Below are 12,778 nucleotides of genomic sequence, written 5' to 3'. Positions count from 1 at the left end.
TGGTGGTCCAGTAGTTAAGAATCTGCCTGACAAAACAGGGGATGTAGGTTCGATCCCTGGTTTGGGAAAATTCCACATGCCAAGCGGCAACTAAGCCTGTACGCCACAACTACTGAGCCCATGCTCTAGAGTCCATGTTCCGCAACAAGAAAAGCCACTGCAATAAGACACCCACATACCACAACTAGAGAATAGCCCTCACTTGCCACAACTAGGGAAAGCTCGTGCACAACAATGGAGACCCAGTGCCATCAATAAATAAACAAATTTAAATTTTTTTTAATAAAATAAAACAAAAGACACCTATCACCTAGGAAATTCCAAGAGTTTTAAGAGCTCTGTGCTAGGAACTGGGGGCAGAGACCAACACATATATTTTCTATTATTTCACAGGTCAAGTACCATGAAAGCCTAGGTACCAAACAGGGGTCAAACCACAGCAGGCTGAGCCCTGGATTGTTCAGAGCAGAAGCCTACAGAGGAAAATGGAAGCAGGGGCCCAGCTGACCCAGGTTAATTCTGGATGACAATCGTTTGCCAAGGGTCCTGAAGATCATCCAGAGGTCATGCTTCTTGAGAAAACTAGGCCTCCGATCAGAAGAGTACCAGGACACTCATGAAGCAGAACCTAGCATCTGCTAGTCCTCACTCAGTATCCAGGACAGCTCAGCCAGGACTTCTCAAACAGTGCAGTTTGACTTGGCCTTAGCACCCACTTTGTGCCTCGCTCCGTGCTGCGCATGAGGTCACAGTGGTAAAGAAATCCCGCTTAGGACGATAAAAGGTGGTGTCAGATGAGGCCCTAGGTCAACTAAAGGCCTGACTTTGAGAGGAGAGTGAAGGAAAAATCTCTAGCTTCTCAGAGAAAGTAGCCATGAAGTACAGACAGCAGCAGTAGGAAGGGATATCGTGGATGTGGCCAGGGCGGGGGTGGGTGGGCAGGGTTGGCCCTCCCTGGAAGTCCTTGAATGAAAGAAGCCTGATTTGCATGAGGGATTGACCAAGGAGTGTAGCAGGCCTCTGGGGCAGACAACTGAGAGCAGGCAGGGGTGACCAGTTTTCTGAAGCCCAGGACCTCAGGGGGAAGTCAGGTGGCAGGGAGTCAGTCCTGTAGGCTGTGAATGTATCACCGGAAAAAAGGCTGGGGGGCTGCTGGAGGCTAAAACTCAGCCTTGCCCATAGATGCTTCCTGCTAGAATCCCACTGGGGTAAATTACAGTAGCCTCCCCTTTAAAACCCAAAGCCCTGGGACTTCCCTGGTCGTCAAGTGGTTAATAATCTGCTTTCTAATGCAGGGGATATGGGTTTGACCCCTGGTCAGGGAACTAAGATCCCATATGGCACAGGGCAACAAAGCCAGTGCCTTCTAGAGCCTGCATGCCATAATGAAAGATCCTACCTGCCATAACAAAGACCCGATGCAGCCAAATAAATGAATATTTTTAAAATAAATAAAAAGGAACCAAAGTCCTCAGGGGCCTGGGACCCTTGGGGAAGCCGCAACTGTCGCCCCCACCAAAGCTGGCTCCCAAGGAACACTCCTAGCCCTTTAAGACTTTTGAGACCCATTATAGACATTAACCCCTTTAAAGGTCTCTTCTTTTTTTTCTTTTTGGTTGCATCCTACAGCTTGTGGGATCTTAGTGTCATGATCCAACCCACATCCCCATGCATTGAGTCTTAACCACTGGACCACCAGGGAAATCCCAAAGGGCTCTTATTCAAAGGAGCGCAGGTTGGTTCTTACAGAGAAATCACAGGAAGTACTGATGATTTCCTAATGGTCCAATTTTCTAAGCAACTGGCCCCAAGCCTGTCTCCTCACTCTATTCCTAATAGCACCAGGGTTTTCTGCCCCCACTAGCCACTTCTATAAACACACACATACACACCGATTATGAAGCTTCTTCCTGGCCTATCACAAGTTTGCTGCTATGTGAATTATAATAGGGCCCTGCCAACAAGAAAAGGGCACACTGAGGCTAAAGCAGTATTGTGTATCCGCACCGCCACCCCCTCCTTTCAGCTCTCCCTCTGACCCACACACCCCGTTCCAAGCCACACACATTTCCGTGGGCCAGGCAGATGGTGCTGTCTCAGAGAGGGCAACATCTCACCCAGGGAAGATGTCCAGAAAGCCATGGGCTACCAGGGCTCCCCCTCTGAAGTGAGAGCTGCCTGGAGTCTGGATGTCAGCCCCCCATGGGCCCCCGCTAAGTTTCCTCAGGGATAGTGTCAGAATGGAAAGAGAAGTGGACCCAGCCTGAGGCTCTGGTGACTTGTTAAAGGCAGGAAGAGAAAGGCACAAAGGAAGCTGAGGAAGCGCTCGTCCAAAGCTGTGTGGAGAAACCAGGGCCTGTGGTGCCAGGAGTGATTCAATACGGAGAATGATGCCCAGCGTCAAAAGCTGAGGGAGGGAGTGCAACTCAGTCGAAAGGTGAGGGACAGGAAGCTGTGGGATTTGGCAGCTTCCACTTAGGAGCAGGTCGACCTCCAGTCCAGCGCCAGCCACCTGTTTCCTCATCTGTAGAACGGTCCCGATGATAAGAAGAAATCCTGAGGCAGAAAACCTCCAGCCCAGGGTTGAGCTGCAGGCCGCCGCCTCACCTGCATCACGCCCAGCTCTCCACTGCATTAGAAGAAGGCCTAGTGAGAGAGGTTGTCGGCTCAAGGCCCCCGTTCTGGGCTGGGGCGGGGAGAGGCGGGAAATTAACTAGAGGCTCTTAGCTCTTCTCAGATGCAGACTTCCTCCTTGACCTCGTTCTTCCCAGGGGCAGCCATTTCCCAGCCCCTCCCCTGCACGCACCGTCCCCACCCCTCTCTCTCCCTCCCCTCCGCTGCCTGGCGAATCCAGACTAAGGACCCGGACTGGCCGCAGCCAGCAACCCCGCCCACATAGATGCGGCTGTCTGAGAAAGGGCGGCGCCGCTGCTTTGGAAGCCTGCAAGGATCCGCGACTGAGCCCGAAGATGCTCAGTCTCCGCCCAAGAGTCTCGAACCTGGCTCCAGGCACCGAATTTAGGGATCGGACGTGGACCCAGGGCTGCAAACCCTAAGCTCGCACCCCCAGCCCCAGTTCCAGTTGCCAGAACTTCGGGGCGCGGGTCTGGCCCTTGATAAGACAAGGCCAGGGAGAAGGCTGGCTAGGGAATCCTGGGGACCCGCGGACGCGCGCCACCCGAAGGCGGGTCCGGGGGGCCCTTTAGGAACTGGGCTGAGGCCTCGCTGGGGCCCCTGGTGGCTGATCTGAGGAAAGACTGAGATTTAACTCCTCTCACGCTGTGATCCCCGCCCTCAACACCTGGGGGTGCGAGGGCGGGTACCGCCCGGGCACATTTTTGGCATTTTCGGGTAGCAAGAAGACGGCGCCTGCGGATTCGGGGCAGATCACAGGCCCGAGTCCTATTGCAGCAGCACCTTCCACAGTCTTTGTCGCGGCGAGGATGGACATCTAGAGGAAGGGGATGGGGAATGCACCCCAGTCTCAGTCCGAAACCTGGGGGGTAAATTGCATCCATTTCCAGCCTCTGCTTCCAGTCTGCCACTAAGACCTATGCCCTCTGCCAGCTAAATAAATAATGAATCTGCCCTCTTTTTTCTATCTCTATGGCCACCCCCTCTTACCTCACACATACCACAGTTTGTAATTCTGTATGTGAATTACCTGATGGCACTCAGGATGTAAGAAACGAGGAATTTTCTTATTTTGACAAATCAAATTAAATCTAGTTGAGGCTCCTCCTCTCCCTGCCAGGGTAGGCAGGAGCTCTAATCTCAGTCACTTTCCTGAAGCCTCCCCCTGTCCGTAGGCCATCCTGAGAAGACACATGATGGTTGTCATGGTGGCGGCCCCAACCCAGCTAGAGGGGCACTGGGGACCCCATGCCCCCTGAGCCATGCTTGGCTGGGGAGCTCCCTAAGCCTGCCCAGGTTGTGTGGTGTTAACATCGTTCGCCAGACATTCCTGCCACCACCCACATCTAAGCCCATCCCTTAGTGGCCCCATAATCCAGACACCCAGCTCCCCGCCCTTTCTAAACACCCCTGTTCCCAAGACAGGCCATTGTCAAAACCTACACTTTTACCCCCTGTCCATCCAGGCTCATGCAGTTTAACATCCTCCATGGACTTAGAACTAATTCTTGGGGGGCAAGGGCTGCGCCATTGTGTATTCTCACTTGCAACATATGAACATTCCAGTTTCTCCTCATTCTTGTCAACACTTGTTATTGTCAATCTTTTTTATTATAACAGTGATTTCTTTGCCTATTCCAGAATCTTCCAGTCTTTCTTATACACCCAATAGATATGTGTGTTGAGCAGATGAATAGGAAAACAGGAAATGGCAGGTTTAAGCAGAAGGATGAACTCAGGCTGGTACATGTTGAGTGGGACAAGCTTTTGAGACAAGGAGAGGTATCTCAGGGACTTCTGGATATTGTAGTCTCAGTCTGGGACAGGAGTCTGAGATGAAGGCAGAGATGGGGATCTCATTAAAATGTGGGCTTCGCTAGCCCTGGGAAGTTATGTGAGGCCATGAGAAAGGCTGCGTTTACGCAGGGGGAGTGTGGAAAGTGAGGGAAAGGTCCAAGACAGAGTTTGGGGAAGCACCAACATTTCAGGGATAGGAGAGGAAGGAGGCTCTGAGCAGAGCATGCCACAGAGCAGCAGCAAGGTCAGAGGAGAACTAGAAAAGATTCACCTTGGAGAAAGCATCAAGGGAGAACAAGTCAACAGGATCAGAGACATGAGTGCTTCCCTATGAGACAGATTACTGAAAACATCCATTGAACAAAATGGGTAAACTGTCAACACTGCTGAAGTTGAAACTGTCAATACTATTGAAGTTTTGTGATGGATACCTGGAAGTTCATTACACTATCCTCTCAACTTCCATGCACATTTGAAATTGTCCATATTTCCAAAGTGATTTTTTAAATTATCCATTGAACTAACAATAAGGAAATTACTGGTGAACTTGGCAATTGCATAGTCTCTGGAGGGAGAAGAAACCCAATTCCAGTAACAGGATTTTCTCATACCTGACTCAGGACTCACTGGTATTCCAGTAAGCAATCACTGGGCACATACACCCCAAGTATTCTTGGGAAAAGAGAAGATTCTGTGTGACAGTCAGTAATTTTTCATAGCTGTTGGTACCTCCACACAGGGACTTTTTTCTCAGCAGGCCCAGCAGCCAGCCAGGAGCTCTTCCTCAAAAGGAGGAAAATTGTTTACCAAAGAGTGCCTGGCTTTGCTCCTGACTCCTAGACACTCCATTGCGGCTCTTTTCTCGGGGTTTGCCACAAGCTGACTTCATCCCCATCTGCTGCAAACACATGAATCACTTTGCATTGGCTGAGTCATCAAGGCTATGAGAAAGAGCTGCCTGCCCTTCAGCCTGGACACCTTTTTGGACTTCTTTTGCTCTGGGCTCCACTTGAAGCTGGCAGCCTTACTGGTTACTCTGTAAATGAATCAGAGCAGCACTCCAAAATGTGACATACATTGCCACCAAAATACATGGAAACCCAGCAGGTATGCTTCTTTCTTACTACTACTAGGAAGCAGAAAGCACAGCAAGTTCCTTTTACTTTGCAGGATGTGATAATTAATGTCATATGTTAACTCTACTGGGCCACTGGGTGCCAAGATATTTGGTCAAACATTATTCCAGGTGTGTTTGTAAGGAATGAGATTAACATTAGACTTATAGATGGAATAAAGCAGATTGCCCTTCCCAGTATGGGTGGATCTCATCTAATCTGTTGAAATAGAACAAAGGACTGAGTAAGGCAGCATTTGCTCTCTGCCCGGCTATCTTCAAGCTGGGAACATCGGTCTTCTCCTACCTTCAGACTGTAACTAACCATCACCTCTCCTGCTTTTCAGGCCTTCAAACTTGAACTGAAACTATACCACTAGGACTCCTAGCTCTCCAGCTTACAGACAGAAGATCATGGGACTTCCCAGCTTCAATAATCCAGTGAGCCAATTCCTTATAACACATCTCTTTGTATCTCTCTATCTCTATATACACATATTGATAGTTGTATCTTCTATTCATTTTGTTTCTCTGAAGAACCCCAACTAGTATCTCTTTCCTAGCATGATCCAGAGCACTGAACACCCAGAAACTTCACTCAGGTGGCAGGCCCCTAATGGGATTCATCTCCCATTATCAGCACATTTTTTAATCTTGAAGTACCTGCTACTTTAACTCTCTGAATCCTAGGAACATGATGTCATCAATGTAATAGACATTCTGTGTCTGTATTATGGAAGGATGATCAGGTTACATTGTAACAGAGAATCAGAGACTTGAGGAGTTTCAAGACAAGATGAGAAAGCTGTATTGCTGCCCCTGCCAAGAAAAATAAAGCTGCTTCTGGTATTTTCTATAGAGGAAGAGAAAAAAAAAATTCTTTTTCAAATAAATAGTCTCATATTAAGCTACAAAAATATGTATATTTGCTTCCATAAAAAGACTACACCCATTCATTCTTTAAAAAAAAAAAAAAGACTGCACCTAAAATGGGAGCTGCTGGAATCATTATTTGGAATCATCTGAGTAAACTTATGGTAATTCCCTGTTCATCCTCCAAGACCTATGCCTTCTGCACAGACTGAAGAAGTAAGTTAAGCAAGATGCTATAGAAGCCAGCTTGCATTTCTCAAGTCTTTGATGAGGGCACAAATTTCTGTAATTTTCCTGGATTTGCACCATTACTTTGGGTTATTGATCAGTAAGAAGAAAAAGTTCTGGAAGCTTCCACTTGGCCCTTTCTACCATAATGGCCCTTATCACAGGTCTACAGGTGCATGTATGCTCTAAATTTCACTTATACTCCCTGAAACTAAAAATGCAATTGCAGGATGAGTCCAGGCACCATGCTTGGACTTAAGTCAAAATGCCAGTTGTCACCTGACACATGTGAACCTCTACACAGTGGTTTTCTGTGTTCTTAGGAATTAGCATTAGATAGACTCAAGTTCTGCTAATCCCTGAAAGGTCTGTGTATTTTCCTTTCACAGAGCACAGTTCTCTGGCAAATGGTCTAGGACCCTTTGTGGAAGGTAGGCTAAAAGGAAGATTTACAGTAGGTATCTGGGGTTCTATTGAAGGACTCACTCTGAGGGTACTGGTCTCTCTTCCTTTCAAGGGGCTTGGCTGTTCTCTTTCATAATGGATCAAATCAGATTTTTGCTAGCAGGACTGGAGGGTTTTGTTTGTGGTTTTGCTTTGTTGTTTCTGTTACACAGATTGAGGAGGACTTAGAGGCTGCCTGTCTATTCCCTTTGGTCTTATTTGGCCCTTAAATGGTTAGTCTTTGCTAAAGACATTTGCGGGTTAGATCTTTCTGAGTATCACTTGGCATCTGCTATCCCAGGTGGCCAAGTGCTGCTGTGTGTGCTCTGCTCCCCTGGGATCCCATCATTTCCACTAAAATTATGGAGTCCGTTTCTGTGACAGTGTCTTTCACTAGCATCCCTAGCCTGCAGAGAAAAGTACTACATCATGTTCAAAGATTCTCCCCTCACTGACGTGTTTCTCCATGCCTTGGTGAAGGAAATTTCCTCCAGGCTGTCTAAGAGGAAGTTGGGACTGTGGAACTTGGCTTGGGGGTGGTATATGAGTGGGTCACACAGGGTAAATCCACATCAACATTGCTTCCTCCCTCAGCACTGGATTCCTTCCTCTATGTTAAAGCAAAGAATTCTGGCATTTCAATATCAAGCATAGACCTCAGCTGAATCCAGGTTTCTGTCAACCAACTAAGCAAATAATGAAAACCACTCCTAGGTGCTCAAACTAGCACACTGACTCTGGAATCTGAGGTAAACATACATTGATAGTCCATCCCAGTGGAAATTATGTTCCTCCGTCCAAGGACTAGCGCCCACAGACAATATCCCCACAAACATTATGCAGACTTTTGGGTGATATATTAATGAATTAGCAAAACCTTGCAATTCTTCTGATGTGGATGCTACTTCTTCCCTGATCTGACTCTGGAACTAGTCCCCTGAGGCAGGAAAGCATCTAAATCCAGTTATGGTACTAGAGACAATGGGGCTGGGACATGAAGAGGGTTGGCCACCCCTTGGGGAGTAGGTTGAAATCATGCCCATGATATTTTGGAGCTCCTTTCATCCAGAGGTAGAGTCTCTTCCTCACGCCTTGAATCCTGGCTGGCTTGGTGACTTGCTTTGACCAACAGAATGAGATGGAAGCAACATGATTGGAGCTGCAGAGCTCAGGCCTCAGAGGCTTAGCTCCTGCCTTCATCATCTGAGAATCCTGAGGCCACCACCATGCCAGGAAGATGGAGATGCAGGAGCACATGAGAGAGAAGCTCAGCGCCCCGCCATTCCGGCTGAGCCCAGCATCTAGTGGATGCAGTCACCAGAGCCAACCCAGACCAGACCAGTGGAATAACCACCCAGCCAACCCACAGAACTGTGAAAAAGAACGAATTGTCATTTTAAGCCACTAAGTGTGGAGTGGTTTGTTTTTCTGCAATAAACAACTAAAACACTTTGCAGGGTAACTTCCAAGACAAGGTCATTTCAAGGTCTTCAGGGAAGGCAGCTTGTGCAGCATGGGGATTTAGTGGAGCTAGGGGTGTTCTAAGTCATTCAAATCCTCCCATATGGCCTCTAATTCCCATCCTGAGATCAGTGCCCTAAATTTCACCCGAGATCTAGCAGTGACATGAATGCAACTGACAAACTGACAATGTAATTTGTTGACTGCAGCATCAAAGTTCCGTCTTGGTTAAGTTATATAATATAGCTTAGCACTCCCCTCCTGTTCTCCGGCCTCTTCTCCCCTCCCCTGCTGAGTTTGTCATCTCTGGCTTATACCAAGACTAGGTTAATGGAGAAATGACATGGGAAAAAAAGAAAAGTCTGACCACTTCTCAGTAGGTGTATTTGAAGTGTCAAAACACTTGCTAATTCTTGCTGAAACAGCGGGTGGGTCAGCTCGTGCCTGAACACGTGGACTGTACGCTCCCCTTAGAAATGAGACACTGGAGATAGGCATGTGGAGGAGCTGAACAGACATTATCCATGACAGAAAGGAAAGACAAAAGGTGACAGCAAGTGGTAGTGAAGGTCCAAATACCGCCCCCCACCCCCAAGAGCATCTTGAGGGAATGTTCAGTGTGTGCTGCCCAGAGACGCTTCTATAGGGCCCTGGGAGCGCGGAGATGGCCAGACTTCTGACAGGGCCCAGGGCCCCTCCAGGGAGTCAGTAACCTTTGAGACAGGCTTTGAAGGATGAGTAGGGCATCCATGGGCAGAGGTGAGGGAGGCATGATGCCAGCAGAAGAGGCCGCAGGAGCAAAAGGAGAGGGAGGGAAGTCCAGGGGAGGCTTAAGTCAAGCTCTGGGGAGAGGAGGGAAGTTGGAGGAGTGGGAGAGGCAAAACCAGCTGATCTGCTCCTGCAAAAACATTCACTGATAAAGTGAAAAAAAATAAACCATTCACTGACCTCAGGGCCTCCCCATCAGCCCCTCCTTCCAGCCTCTCTAAGCAGTTCAGCCTAGAGCCTGGCAGCCAGGCCATCCTCCATCTCACCACTCCCCTGCCCCCACTGTGTCTCAAGCTCCCACGGCCCTTCCAGTGGCCACATCTCTGTTCATGCCGGGCCTCTTCCTCCCTTTCCTACCCACCTCTAGCACCTCTTCTCAGGGGAGTCTCCACTGACTGCTTCAGCTCAGCCTAATCCCCAGGTTGTATGGCATAATAGAAATAATCAGGCATCAGGGGACTTCCTTGGTGGTCCAGGGGTAAAGAACCTGCCTTCCAAAGTGGGGGACGGGGGTTTGACCCCTGGTCGGGGAACTAAGATCCCACATGCCGCAGGGCAACTAAGCCTGTATGCTACAATTAGAGAGAAGCTCTTGAGCTGCACCTAAAGATCTTGCATGCCCAACTAAGACCCAATGTAGCCAAATAAATAAATAATTTTAATTAAAAAAAAAAGAATCAGGCTTTAAAGTTATAGAGATCTGAGTTCAAATCCCATTTCTGCAGTATGATCTTGAGTTACTTACCTTCTCTTTTTAATAGTTAATATTTCTCAGCCACATATTGCCAAAGTACCATGGGTTACTGGGCAAATTCATTCTCATTTCATTATCACCACAACTCTATGAGGTATGTACTGTTATCATTCCCATCTTATTAGTGAGGAAACTGAAACTCACAGAAGTTAAGCAACTGGTCCAAGGTCACACAGCTAGGAGTGGCAGACCTGGGTTTCTGGTCTGTTCTGCCAGGCTCCAATGTCTCTGCCACTAAGCACCAAAGGACCCACTGAATCACTTCCTTTGAATGAGCATTTATTAGGCACCTCCTATGTGCCAGGGGTGTGCTGGGTCTGGAGATGTGGCAGGGCACAGGCAGACAAGGGCCCACTTTCAATTAGGTTTTAGCTGGAATCTGTTTCCTCCTCCATAAGATGCAGGATAATGAGCCCCAGGTACATAAACTGGAGTAAAGATTATATAGGATCCCATTGGTTACTTTCTCCCTCCTATAAACCAGAGGACCTCGTGTGTATTGACCACCTCTCTCCTCCACAGCCAGCAGACCTGCACTCCCATACTTGCCAGGATCTGTCATTGACCTGCTAGGTGGCCTTGGGCAGGTCACGTTATTCTCTAAGCCCCAGTTTTCTCATCTACAACTTGGGGCTACCAAGGTAGTAGTAATAGCCACCCCTGATGGAGGCTCTAAGAATTAAATGAGATTTTACACAGAATTGCTGGGCACACAGTTGGTGCTCAATAGAAAGTTAATCCCCATCTCCTCACACCTGCACTCAAACCCAGGACCCACACAGTGAAGCAGGGTCATCATTTCTCTGAGACTTAACAAGCATCATGGTGGATATAGCAAAGAGGTCCTTTCAGTGGCCTCAAGGTGGCAAGAAAGCTCCACACTGGGCTGTGATGAGCCATCAGGGGCACTGACAAGGCTGATCCAACCCAGCCCAACCCTGACCTATCTACCCACCTCCGCCACCTGCCCTGCCACCCCTCACTGTGAAGTGGGAGCATGGACCCCTCACCACCCTCCCACCTGTGCCCAGACGGAGGCAGGTGGCCTCAGGGCCCCCTTGGTGTCATCTGGGCAGCCCCACACTCAGCTCTGGCTTCCTTCACTGTCCCATGCCCACCTGCTGGGGGTGCTGTTGCAGGCTGAGCTTTGGGTCCAGGAGTCCTGAGTTCTAGTCCAGTCTCCCCATTTCTGAGCTATACCTGAGGGATTAGGAAGACTTCCCACCTAATTGGGCTATTATGGGGATTAAGTGGGATAACGTATAGAGACTGTGAGGTTAGACACCTTTATTATTAAAATCTGGCCAGTTCCTCTCCAACCCTTCCCATGTGGCATGGAGGAAGAACTCTTCACTGACTAGGAACATTTCCCAGGCCCACTGGCTGGGGAACCTCGGGTGGATCACTTAATCTCTCTCAGCCTTGGTTATCTCATCTGTAAAATGGGAACAATCCCTACCTAGCCAAGGTGTCAGGAGGCTGGGATAAAACCTTAAGTGACTGACATGGTGTTTGGCACATAGTAGAAGCAAAATACAGAGGTAGGATCAGCTGGTATCATTAAAATCATTATTCTGATCAAGAAATGCCTACTTACCCTTCAAGGCCTACTTACACCATGTCACTTCCTCCTGGAAATCTCTCTTGATCTCCCCATGGCAATCATGGCTTCTTCCTCTGGATTCCCAAAGCCCTGGTGCCCTTCTAACACAGATCTTTCACTTACTAACGCATGTTTTGAGTGTCTTATGTGTGTGTGAGACACTGAATTTGGGTGCAGGACATAAATAAGATAAACAAGACATGGTCCCTATTCTCATAAGCTTCCATTCTAGTAGTGGGGACAGACCATGAATAGGTAGAAAATTTAGGAGCACTGAGTCAGTAAAACAAGAAAACAAAGTAACATAGACTTTACTTTATTGGGCTCAAAATCACTGCAGATGGTAACTCCAGCCATGAAATGAAAAGATGCTTGCTCCTTGGGAGAAAAGCTATGACAAATCTAGACAGCATATTAAAACACAAAGACATTACTTTACCGATAAAGGTCCATTTAGTCAAAGCTATGGTTTTTCCAGTAGTCATGTATGGATGTGAGAGTTGGACCCTAAAGAAGCCGGAGCACTGAAGAATTGATGCTTTTGAACTGCGGTGTTAGAGAAGACTCTTGAGAGTCCCTTGGACTGCAAGGAGATCAAACCAGTCCATCCTAAAGGGAATTAACCCTGAATATTCATCAGAGGGACGGATGCTGAAGCTGAAGCTCCAATACTTTGGCCACCTGATGTGAAGAACTGACTCATTTGAAAAGACCCCGATGCTGGGCAAGATTGAGGGCAGAAGAAGGCGACAACAGAGGAAGAGATAGTTGGATGCCATCACCGACTCAATGGACGAGTTTGAGCAAGCTCCAGGAGATGGTGAAGGACAGGGAAGCCTGGCGTGCCACAGTCCATAGGGTCGCAAAGAGTTGGACACAACTGAGTGATTGAACAACAACTGACTAACAATTGGAGCTGCTTATATACTGAGGTTACAGAATGCTTTGTGGAGTAGACATTTAGACTGATTTCTGGATGACCGCCCCCCCCCCCCAAAAAAAAAGCAGTCTCACAAAGATCTAGAAGAATCATTTTCCAGAAGGAACAACTAGTGCAAAGGCCCTGACGCAGGAGAATAAGCGTGGCATGTTTGGAACACCG

This window comes from Cervus canadensis, chromosome 11 (genome assembly GCF_019320065.1).
Source record: "Cervus canadensis isolate Bull #8, Minnesota chromosome 11, ASM1932006v1, whole genome shotgun sequence".
NCBI lineage: Eukaryota > Metazoa > Chordata > Mammalia > Artiodactyla > Cervidae > Cervus > Cervus canadensis.
Note: the sequence above shows the minus strand (reverse complement) of the source record.